The 12,212-nt window shown below is 42.8% G+C and overlaps 1 protein-coding gene across 2 annotated transcripts in view; it reads left to right on the top strand.

Moving 5' to 3' along the window:
* Nucleotides 1-12,212, top strand: part of CFAP47 (cilia and flagella associated protein 47) — a 651,611-nt gene that overhangs the window by 384,588 nt on the left and 254,811 nt on the right. The window lies entirely within an intron of this gene.

Below are 12,212 nucleotides of genomic sequence, written 5' to 3'. Positions count from 1 at the left end.
TTCCTGCTTTATTGTGTTCTGAGCAAGAGAATACACTTTCCTCAGCTTGTGTACCTTGCTGAATGAGACAAGGATTTCTACAGAGCCCTGTCTCATTTTATATATGCCACTGAATATTTTATGTGCAGGTTTTCAATGTAATAGAAAAGTTTTTGCCTCAGGAGCCTGATATTTCACAATGTAAAGCTAATTCATTCCTTAGTATTGCATTTTTGGGCTAAACTAGTCACTTGCGTTCCAGTGGCATAGTCCTTCTGAATGTTCAGCTGTAATTATTAAAAATAATGATGTTATTCAACTCTTGTGCATATGTAATGTGTGGTTTGAAAGGCCTATTACTTGGCCATATTAAAGAAACCTTTAAGGAGGTGTGGAGATATTCCTGCCATTGAGAAGGGCCCTACCTTTGCCAACTTCTGTTAAAACATTTTCCATTGAGGATTGTACAAGAGCCATCTTGTGGCGCTAAATGTTCAGCAAGTTGCATAAGGGAAGAGGGGCTTGACCACCTCTATTTCTTCTTCTCTACAGTTACAAGTGAAGGAACTTCAGCTGCTTGTCTGGCTAGTCAGGCTCCTAGTTATCATGTTTTATTAATCAAATATGTTAATATGTGGTTAAGTTTCTTGTAATTTTTAAGAGAACTATTTGCCTGCTAAATTTAAACTCACTGCTCCCATCTGTGTCAATGCGAGTACTGTTCAATAAAAGTTGGAAAATGGCTGAACCTTTTTTTGCTCTCATTTTCCAGAAATACTCACTTCAGGCAGGAACCATATCTAGAAAATTTAAGTCCAATATTTGGCATTTTCAGAAAGCAAATGGTGACTGAAATCAAGGGATTGCAATGGAATTGCTTTTGTGCAACTTTAACTGTAATTGTTGCTAGTTCTTCAGCTATAATTGATTTTTTGGGATTGGTCATTTTAATATTATTAATATTATAATTAATTTGACTGTCAAATGATTTAGCATCAGTATGTACTGAATACTAGTATTTTATTATAAGACATCAATACTGACTATTGTTTACTTTAACTGCAGGAGAACAGAAGGGAAAATTCCCATTTTTTCCTTTGGGCGGGGAATTTTTCTTTAGAAGAATACATGACAATTTTAAAAAAACATGGATCTGACTTCAGTGTTAACCACCTTTGTAGCAGCAATTGTAGATAATATTAGAATGCCATAGTAATGATCAGTTCTCTACTGAATACAATCTGAAATGCGTAGTAACAGAAGTGAGACTGTAAATAGAAATTTCTCTTTCCAGTATTGGCAACACAGAGTCACTCCTCCCTCAGGCTGTGCGTACCCCTATGGCGCCATTTCACAACCCATTATGAAGTAATGACTTTTGTAGCTTTATGCATGATCCTAGCAGATCTGAATGTTTGATATGAGTTACTTAATGAGCTGTGGACCCAACTCCACCTAAGTTCTTTTATGACTATCTCAGCAGTGAGTACAGAGCTATGAGTTCTTTCTCTCTGCTTTGTGTAGAGGAGAAAGAGGTGTTTAGTAGTGTTTATTTTTTAAAATTTATTTAATTTTATTTTAAAAGTCTGCCTATTTAGATGGGCATGAGAAAGGATGGTATTTTGGTTAAGGCAGTAGAATACTTCCCTGGAGAACTGGATTCTATCCCTCCCTCAGCGCAGAGTTCCTATGTGATGGTGGCAAGTCATGCAAATGAAAATTTTCACAGGTAGCCACAGTATGCTCCTTATTTTCTGAGTACCGAACTTGAAACACTTTGCAGAGGGGCTGACTGCTGGTAACTGCAACCAAGGTCAATGGGAGATCTGCTCTGAACATATAAAGTGCTATAAAATACTAAGTACTCCAAAAATCAGGAACTAGGCATCTCAAATTGGGCACCCAGAATTATTTGACACTTATGACAATTTTGGCTTTAATCTCTGTGTCTCAGTTCTTTATGTGTAAAATGGACATAATACTACTCACAGGGGTGTTATGAAGATAAATTCATTAACTTCTGTAAAGAACTAAGATACTACAATGAAAGCACCATTAAAAAGTCTACCAGGAAATTAATAATTCTGGGTGCAGTGCAGCATTTGGATAATGTGTTGAAAATAATGTGTGGGGCCACACATTGAATGATGAGGAAAAAAATAAATATTGAACAGCTACTCATTGAGTGGCACTGTTGATCCTCTGGAAAAAAATACTGTGTAATTAAAAGTTGTATCATAATGCAGCTGCACAAGCAACCTTAATTCTAGTATTTTATAACCTAAAGGTGCCTGACTTTGCAACCTCAGTATTCTTTTAGTGTAGTTTTTTTATGTACTTTTAAAATACATTTTGCAGTTTATACTTGATATGAAGTGCTGCTTATGATATAAACTGCTGTTCTGAGCAAAAGCAGTTCAGTTTTTTTTTACATTTAAACATCCTTTTTTCTGGATGTATTGTGTTACACATGAAATTGCAATGGTAAAATTACATTTCTTGTGTTTTCCAGGTTCCTATTTTAATATTATTGTGCTGAAAAGGGACACAGTTTTAAAGTTAGTCCTTTCAGGCTTTGCTCATTCTTAAAAGATCTCTTTGGAAATATTCTAAGATTGAGCTAAGATTATATACTCTAATTAATTGTAGTCATAGACTTGCCTTAATGTAGAAATAAGACTTAATAACCAGTTCGTACAATGTTCTGGCTCCAGAGAGAAATCCCCTGTGATCCATTCCTAAGTAATAGATTAATTTCATTTAGATTTTATAAAGTGATTTCCAAATATTCTTTTCTGAAGTATTAAATAGTTATACTTGGGTTGCACAGAATGAGTAATGGTATTTTTGTTGAAGTTCCCCTTTAAAGTGTGTCCAAAAAAAAAAGGGCCCAGAAGAGCCAAGAATACTATTAGGAACACACCCAGCCCTAATGTTTGAAGATTCCTTGTGCAAAGATGCTGGCATTTGATCTGCTCATCTTTTCTCAGGATTAGGCCTTCCAGAAACAGAGAGCGGCTATTGCTACTCCAGAGTGGCTGCGGACTAACATTTTTTCCTCACTGGAATGGCTGTGCCAAGCAGTATAGATTGTAGTTCATCACACCCTAAAGCAGTGATTCCCAGACTTGTTCCGCTGCTTGTTCAGGGAAAGCCCCTGGCGGGTTGGGCCGGTTTGTTTACCTGCCGCGTCCGCAGGTTCGGCTGATCGCAGCTCCCACTGGCCGCGGTTCACCGCTGCAGGCCAATGGGAGCAGGAAGTGGTGCAGGCCGCTGTGGCTCCTGCCGTAGCTCTGGGTGCTGAGCTCAGGGCTTCCACCCCCCTGCAGCTCCACCCTTCGAGCTTCTGCCCGAAACCCTCAGCCTGGGCTCAGGGCTTCTACTCCACAGCTGCAGCCAGAGATTGAGGTTCAGGGCTTCAGCTTCTGTGGCTGCAGACAGGCTTAATACAGCCAGGCTTGGGGCTTCTTCCTGCACAGCTTCTGGTGGGGCTTTGGGTGACCAGGTTAGGGCTTTCACCCCTGGGGCTTCTTCCAGGGCTGGGGCATCCATTTTTTGCGGGGTGGGGGCGGGGGAGGGAAGGTAAATTTGCTGGGGCTCCTGCCTTAATCTGCCACTGGTCTGGACTAGTAGCTAGGAGCCCCCGGTTTGGGTGCTCCCAGCAGCATAGAGGAGATCTTATTCACCTCCAGAAACCTCCTGTAACTGCAGGAAGCTCAGAGGCTGCTGCCTTCAGAGCCCAGCTCTGAAGGCAGCACAGAAGTAAGGGTGGCAATCTTGGGACCCACCCCCCCACCCCCGCACAACAACTTTGCAAACCCTTCCACCATCAATCCTATTTTGGGTTGGGATCCCCATGGTTACAACACAATGAAATTTCAGAGGTAAACATCTGAAATCATGAAATTGATCAATTTTAAAATCCTCTGGCCAAGAAATTGACCAGAATGGACCATGAATTTGGTAGGGCTGTACACATTAGCCTGGCAACAGGTATCAACACACTCTCAATTTCCTTGTTTGCCTGTGTTGGAAGACTGAGAGCTTCTGTGAATAACACTTCCCTATTCACTTTCTCCACATGATTTTATAGACCTCTATTATATCCCTTCTCCATCCCCCCTTAGTGATCTCTTTTCCGATCTGAAAAGTCTGTCTTTTTATTATTTCCTGCTATGGAAGCTCTTCCATACCCCTGATCACTTTGTTGCCCTTCTCTGTACATTTTCTAATTCTAATATATCTTTTTTGAGATGGGATGACCGGAACTGCACACAGTATTTAAGGTGTGGGCATATCATGGATTTATATAGTGGCATTATGATATTTTCTGTCTTCTTATCTATCCCTTTACGAATGGTTCCTAACAGTCTGTTCGCTTTTTTGACTGCTGCTGCACATTGAGCAGATGTTCTCAAAGAACTATCCACAGTGACTCCAAGATCTCTTTCTTGAGTGGTAATAGCTAATTTACTGAAAGAGTGCTCTAATGCACATTGAATATTTGTTTCAAGGCTATTGTACTATATCTTTAAGAAGACAGTCACACTCATTAAGAACATGTCTGTAGTATTTAAACCACTAGCTAAACATTCCACATATTTTCAGATTAATGTGATAAATTCCAGCACAAAATAGCTTTCTTTCGTTGTCTTCAGACAATATCTTGGAACATTGTGAGCAGAGTAATGGATTTTACTATCTGTTTAAAACTAGAAAATAATCATGCTCAGAGAATTTCTTTTTTGCCCATAAATCCTTCAGCTAGTGTAGTCCATTTTATAGAAAAGGAAAAAAGTTGAATATTTTCCACTTCACTAAAGTGTACGGTATTACTGTATATGGCCAATGAATCTCATATTGTGAGATATGATGCTGCCAATGCGGTTTTAATGGGAAATAAAACCGTCTTTGTCTGTTTAAAGAGAGATTGCTTCTTTTGCAATAATATAAAACTAAATTGCTGCATCAGTATGTGGGCTGCGGTTGAACAAAAGGTTTATATTGCATCCTAAAACTAAAAAAATAGCACTGATATTTTTACCCAGAGACCATCTTAAAGAATGATCTGACAAGGAAAAGAACCATCTCATTATGCTCTTTCCTTCCATTTTAATGTGTATTTAAGAACTGTTTTTTCCAGTTGCTACTCGTAGTGCAGTATTTAGTATTTTGTTTTGAAATGCACATACGCTGAAGGACAGCTGAGAAATAGTGGTATTTTCAAAAACACTCAGTATTGGCCTAACTCTGCACCTACTCAATAGGAGTCTTACTGTTGACTTTCATGGGTGCAGAGTTAATCCAACAATGAAAGCTCTTGAAAATCCCAGCCATTATATTTTGAAAACCCAGTTCATATCTTAATAGATATATGGCATAAAAGTCAAGAAAAATACTTAGAAAACAGGGATAAAGGGTCCAAGGTTAACAAATCCTTATGAGTAAAATGAAAACATGGTTACATCTGAAGGTGAGTTTGGATAATAAATAAAAACTGAGACACTGAGCTTTTTCAGTATAGCATTTGTACACTTTTTCTATAGCTTTTCCTACTCTTTTTTGTTGTTATTTTGTTCGGAGTCATTGTGGATAGTTCTTTGAAAACATCCACTCAGTGTGCAGCAGCAGTCAAAAAATGTTGGGAATCATTAAGAAAGGGATAGATAATAAGACAGAAAATATCATGCTGCCTCTATATAAATCCATGGTACGCTCACATCTTGAATACTGTGTGCAGATCAGGGCGCCTGTCAAGGTTCCTCCCCCACTCTGAACTCTAGGGTACAGATGTGGGGACCTGCATGAAAAACCTCCTAAGCTTATCTTTACCAGCTTAGGTCAAAACTTCCCCAAGGTACAAAATATTACACCCGTTATCCTTGGAATGGCCGCTACCACCACCAAACAATTACTGGTTACTGGGGAAGAGCTGTTTGGACGCGTCTGTCCCCCCAAAATACTTCCCAAAACCTTGCACCCCACTTCCTGGACAAGGTTTGGTAAAAAGCCTCACCAATTTGCCTAGGTGACTACAGACCCAGACCCTTGGATCTTAAGAACAATGAACAATCCTCCCAACACTTGCACCCCCCCTTTCCTGGGAAATGTTGGATAAAAAGCCTCACCAATTTGCATAGGTGACCACAGACCCAAACCCTTGGATCTAAGAACAATGAAAAAGCAGTCAGTTTTTTACAAGAAGACTTTTAATAAAAAATAGAAGTAAATAGAAATAAAGAAATCCCCCCTGTAAAATCAGGATGGTAGATATCTTACAGGGTAATTAGATTCAAAAACATAGAGAACCCCTCTAGGCAAAACCTTAAGTTACAAAAAAGATACACAGACAGAAATAGTTATTCTATTCAGCACAATTCTTTTCTCAGCCATTTAAAGAAATCATAATCTAACACATACCTAGCTAGATTACTTACTAAAAGTTCTAAGACTCCATTCCTGTTCTGTCTCTGGCAAGAGCAGCACACAGACAGACAGACCCTTTGTTCCTCTCCCTCCTCCCAGCTTTTGAAAGTATCTTGTCTCCTCATTGGTCATTTTGGTCAGGTGCCAGCGAGGTTACCTTTAGCTTCTTAACCCTTTACAGGTGAGAGGAGCTTTCCCCTGGCCAGGAGGGATTTCAAAGGGGTTTACCCTTCCCTTTATATTTATGACACGCCCCCCAAATCTCAGCTAGGGTGAAACACTGGCTGGGATTTCTTCCTGGAGCTCTAGGAAAAACAGAGTTAATAAGACACATGCATCTCTAAACATACTACCAAGTACATAAAGACTAACAATATTTTCCACATCTCAAGGACGATTTTAACCAGTTGATTCTGGGAAACTTTCACGGGAGAGTGCATCAGCCACTTTGTTAGAAGCTCCTGAGATGTGTTGGACGTCGAAATCAAAATCTTGGAGAGCTAAACTCCACCGAAGAAGTTTTTTGTTAGTTTCCTTGACGGTGTGAAGCCACTTCAGTGCAGCATGGTCGGTTTGCAGGTGGAAACGCCGTCCCCAAACATATGGGCGTAGCTTTTCCAGAGCGTAGACAATGGCATAACATTCTTTTTCAGTGACTGACCAGTTGCTTTCCCTCTCAGACAGTTTTTTGCTGAGAAACACTACAGGGTGGAATTCTTGATCAGGTCCTTTCTGCATTAAAACTGCTCCCACACCACGCTCGGATGCATCTGTGGTTACTAGGAACGGTTTGTCAAAGTCTGGGGCCCTTAGTACAGGGTCAGACATGAGTGTCGCTTTAAGCTTGTTAAAGGCCTTCTGACACTTTCCGGTCCACTGAACAGCATTTGGCTGTTTCTTTTTGGTTAGGTCTGTCAGTGGGGCAGCGATTTGGCTGTAGTGCGGTACAAATCGTCTGTAATAACCGGCCAAGCCTAAGAAGGATTGAACCTGTTTCTTTGACTTTGGGACAGGCCACTTTTGGATAGCATCCACTTTGGCCTGTAGGGGGCTGATAGTTCCTTGACCCACCTGGTGTCCAAGGTAAGTCACTCTGTTTAGGCCTATTTGACACTTCTTAGCCTTAACAGTTAGTCCTGCCTCCCTTATGCGCTCAAGGACTTTTTGTAGATGTTCCAGGTGGTCTGCCCAGGAATCCGAAAATATGGCCACATCGTCAAGGTAGGCGACTGCATATTCTCCTAATCCCGCTAGGAGACCATCTACAAGTCTTTGGAAAGTGGCGGGTGCATTTCGCAGCCCGAAAGGGAGTACATTAAATTCATACAGCCCGAGATGTGTGATGAAGGCTGACCTTTCCTTGGCAGATTCATCTAGCGGTACCTGCCAGTACCCCTTGGTTAAGTCCAAGGTAGAGATGAACTGGGCCCGTCCCAGTTTCTCTAATAGTTCATCTGTGCGTGGCATTGGATAGTTGTCTGGGCGAGTTACAGCATTTAGCTTACGGTAGTCCACGCAAAAACGTATTTCCCCATCTGGTTTGGGAACTAGAACCACTGGAGATGCCCATGCACTTTCAGAGGGGCGGATTACACCCATCTGTAACATATCCTGGATCTCCCGTCCTATAGCAGTTTTAGCTTGAGGAGACACCCGGTAAGGTTGGACCCTAATTGGGTGAGCATTACCTGTGTCAATGGAGTGGTATGCCCGTTCAGTCAGTCCTGGGGTGGCTGAGAACGTTGGCGCGTAGCTAGTGCACAGCTCCTGGATCTGCTGTCGCTGCATACGCCCAAGGGTCATGGAGAGGTTCACCTCTTCCACACCACCACCACATTTCCCTTCGTAGTAAACACCTTCAGGCCACTCAGTGTCGTCTCCTCCCTGGGCTGTAAACTGACAAAGCTTTAATTCTCTGGATCGATTAGAAGAGCTGAGAGGCGGTGGGTTGCTCCGTGCCGCCGTCCAAGCTCTCTGGAGGCTTTCATCTGCTTCCTGTTCGGTCTGGAACTGTTCCCTTGATGCTGGAGACATCAGTTCCTCATGGGATTGTGGACCTAGGCTTGGTCCCTCTGGAAGTGATATAGGGGATGGAGCTGTTTCTGTTGACTGTGAACCGCTCTCCGCTGGTGCACTATGTTGGGATTCAGGCTCCGGCTGAGCCTCTTGTGTAGGGTTATCGGCTGCTGCCAGTTCAGGTTCGGTGGGGCCCTCTGTTGTTGAGGTTGCAAGTACTGGATTCAGTGCTGACACGGGGTCTGGTGTTGGTTGTTCGGCTGGTTCTGGTTCTGGGACTGGTTCCGTCTGGGTCTCTGGGACTGGATCCACTACTGCTGTTGCAAACATTGGCCTGGGGTCCAGGTTCATCACCTCTGACTGGGTCCTGATAGAAGTTTCCGGAACAGAGCTAGGCCTCACGGCTTGTTTAGCCTGGCTGCGGGTGACCATTCCCACCCTCTTGGCCTGCTTCACATGATTGGCCAAGTCTTCCCCCAACAGCATGGGGATGGGATAATCATCATAGACTGCAAAAGTCCACATTCCTGACCAGCCCTTGTACTGGACAGGCAACTTGGCTGTAGGCAAATTGAAAGAGTTGGACTTGAAGGGTTGAATCGTCACTTGGATCTCTGGGTTGATTAAATTGGGGTCCACTAAGGAAGCATGGATAGCTGACACTTGTGCTCCGGTGTCCCTCCACGCGGTGACCTTCTTCCCGCCCACACTCACAGTTTCCCTCCGCTCCAAGGGTATCTGGGAGGTATCTGGGCCTGTGGACCTCTGGTGTGATTCCGGTGCAATGAACTGTAATCTGTTGGGGTTCTTGGGGCAGTTGGCCTTTACATGCCCCAGCTCGTTACACTTAAAACATCGTCCAGCTGACGGGTCACTGGGGCGAGGAGGGTTGCTGGAGAACGGGGTGGTGGGACGATAAGGGGTCTGGAGGGTTCTTTGGGAGGTAGGTGGGGCTTTGGGCGGCCCCCGGTAATAGGGTGTGGTCTGGGGTGGTCCCTTCTGGTCTCCACTCCAACTGCGACCAGTTTTCTTCTTCTCTGCCACCTCCACCCATCTGGCTCCAATCTCTCCTGCCTCGATTACAGTTTTGGGCTTCCCGTCTAGGATGTATCTTTCTATTTCCTCAGGAACACCCTCTAAGAATTGTTCCATTTGCATTAGGAAGGGCAAATTTACTGGAGATTCAACACTTGCTCCTGATATCCAGGCATCCCAATGTTTCACAATGTGGTAGGCATGTCGGGTAAATGACATGTCTGGTTTCCACCTTAGGGCTCTGAACCTCCGACGAGACTGCTCGGGTGTTATCCCCATTCTGACTCTCGCCTTGGATTTAAACAGTTCATACTTGTTCATGTGTTCTTTAGGCATTTCAGCTGCCACCTCAGCTAAGGGTCCACTGAGCTGCGGCCTCAGCTCTACCATGTATTGGTCAGTAGAGATGTTGTACCCAAGGCAGGCCCTTTCAAAGTTTTCTAAGAAGGCCTCAGTATCATCACCTGCCTTGTAGGTGGGGAACTTTCTGGGATGGGAAGTGGTACCTGGAGAAGGATTGCTAGGGTTTGTTGGTATATTCTGCTGGGCCTTTATCCTCTCCACCTCCTCCACATGCTTCCTCTCTTTTTCCTTCTCCTCCTCCACATGCTTCCTCTCTTTTTCCTTCTCCTCCTCCACATGCTTCCTCTCTTTTTCCTTCTCCTCCTCCACATGCTTCCTTGCCTCCATTTCCCTTTTGTGGGCAGCCTCCTGTACCTCCTTCTCCAGCCGCATGAGTTCTATCTGTCTTTCATGTTCCCTTTGTCTTTCCTCAGCCTGAAATTTGGCTAATTCCAGCTGTAGTCGAGCTGAGGATTTGGTCATTCTAACCTCTCTGTTTTTAACTAACTTTACCTCTGAGGTTTAGAAATAAACAAACAAAACTTGGCTGTAAAATTTTGCTGTGTTGCAATAGAATACCTATTCTCTGATAGTGATTGTCAGCCTACAGAAAAAGACAATTCCCTTGTCTCTGCTCTGGGCCCAAATTAAAGCAAAAAACCTCCAACTGCTTGGAAACCTGCTTACCCAGCCCAAAGAAAAAGCAAATGGGTAGAACACACACCCCCTATTTACTTTTAGGAAGAAAAGAAAAAAAAAAACCTCTGGATTGGAAGATTTCCCTGCAGGAGTTAAGTACCCTGCCTCCAGGCAAAAAAAACCTGCAATTCACAAGATAATCCCCTTTTGTCTCTGCTTGGCCACAAAGCAGAGAGAAACCAAGCTGCTTTCAGTTTCAAAGCTGCTTTCTGGACTTTCTTTCCAAAGAAAAAAAAATTTTCCTTTTTAAAATCTGTATTTCTAGTTCAAAAAATCTCAACTGGATCTCAAATGATTTCAGGTTAATCCCACCACTGTGCCACCATGTCAAGGTTCCTCCCCCACTCTGAACTCTAGGGTACAGATGTGGGGACCTGCATGAAAAACCTCCTAAGTTTATCTTTACCAGCTTAGGTCAAAACTTCCCCAAGGTACAAAATATTACACCCGTTATCCTTGGAATGGCCGCTACCACCACCAAACAATTACTGGTTACTGGGGAAGAGCTGTTTGGACGTGTCTGTCCCCCCAAAATACTTCCCAAAACCTTGCACCCCACTTCCTGGACAAGGTTTGGTAAAAAGCCTCACCAATTTGCCTAGGTGACTACAGACCCAGACCCTTGGATCTTAAGAACAATGAACAATCCTCCCAACACTTGCACCCCCCCTTTCCTGGGAAATGTTGGATAAAAAGCCTCACCAATTTGCATAGGTGACCACAGACCCAAACCCTTGGATCTAAGAACAATGAAAAAGCAGTCAGTTTTTTACAAGAAGACTTTTAATAAAAAATAGAAGTAAATAGAAATAAAGAAATCCCCCCTGTAAAATCAGGATGGTAGATATCTTACAGGGTAATTAGATTCAAAAACATAGAGAACCCCTCTAGGCAAAACCTTAAGTTACAAAAAAGATACACAGACAGAAATAGTTATTCTATTCAGCACAATTCTTTTCTCAGCCATTTAAAGAAATCATAATCTAACACATACCTAGCTAGATTACTTACTAAAAGTTCTAAGACTCCATTCCTGTTCTGTCTCTGGCAAGAGCAGCACACAGACAGACAGACCCTTTGTTCCTCTCCCTCCTCCCAGCTTTTGAAAGTATCTTGTCTCCTCATTGGTCATTTTGGTCAGGTGCCAGCGAGGTTACCTTTAGCTTCTTAACCCTTTACAGGTGAGAGGAGCTTTCCCCTGGCCAGGAGGGATTTCAAAGGGGTTTACCCTTCCCTTTATATTTATGACAGCGCCCCATATTGAAAAAGATATATTGGAATTGTAAAAGGTTCAGACAAGGGCAACAAAAACGATTAGGGGTATGGAATGACTTCGATATGAGGACAGATTAATAAAACTGGAACTTTTCAGCTTAGAAAAGAGATGACTAAGGGGGAATATGATAGAGGTCTATAAAATTATGACTGGTGTGGAGAAAGTAAATAAGCTTCTGCAAGAAGCTGGGAATGGGCGACAGGGGATGGATCACTTGATGATTGCCTGTTCTGTTCATTCCCTCTGGGGTACCTGGCATCGGAAGACAGGATACTGGGCTAAATGGACCTTTGGTCTGACCCAATATGGCCATTCGTATGGTCTTATGTTCTAACTATACAGATATTATGTAGTGTTTTAAAATATGTTTTCATACAATGACACTGTTCCTCCTGTCCTTTAATATTTTGTTATATTTCTCTTAATTCCCAGCAGCTTT

Source organism: Caretta caretta, chromosome 1, assembly GCF_965140235.1.
Source record: "Caretta caretta isolate rCarCar2 chromosome 1, rCarCar1.hap1, whole genome shotgun sequence".
Taxonomy (NCBI): domain Eukaryota; kingdom Metazoa; phylum Chordata; order Testudines; family Cheloniidae; genus Caretta; species Caretta caretta.
This window is presented reverse-complemented; position numbering and strand designations above follow the sequence as displayed.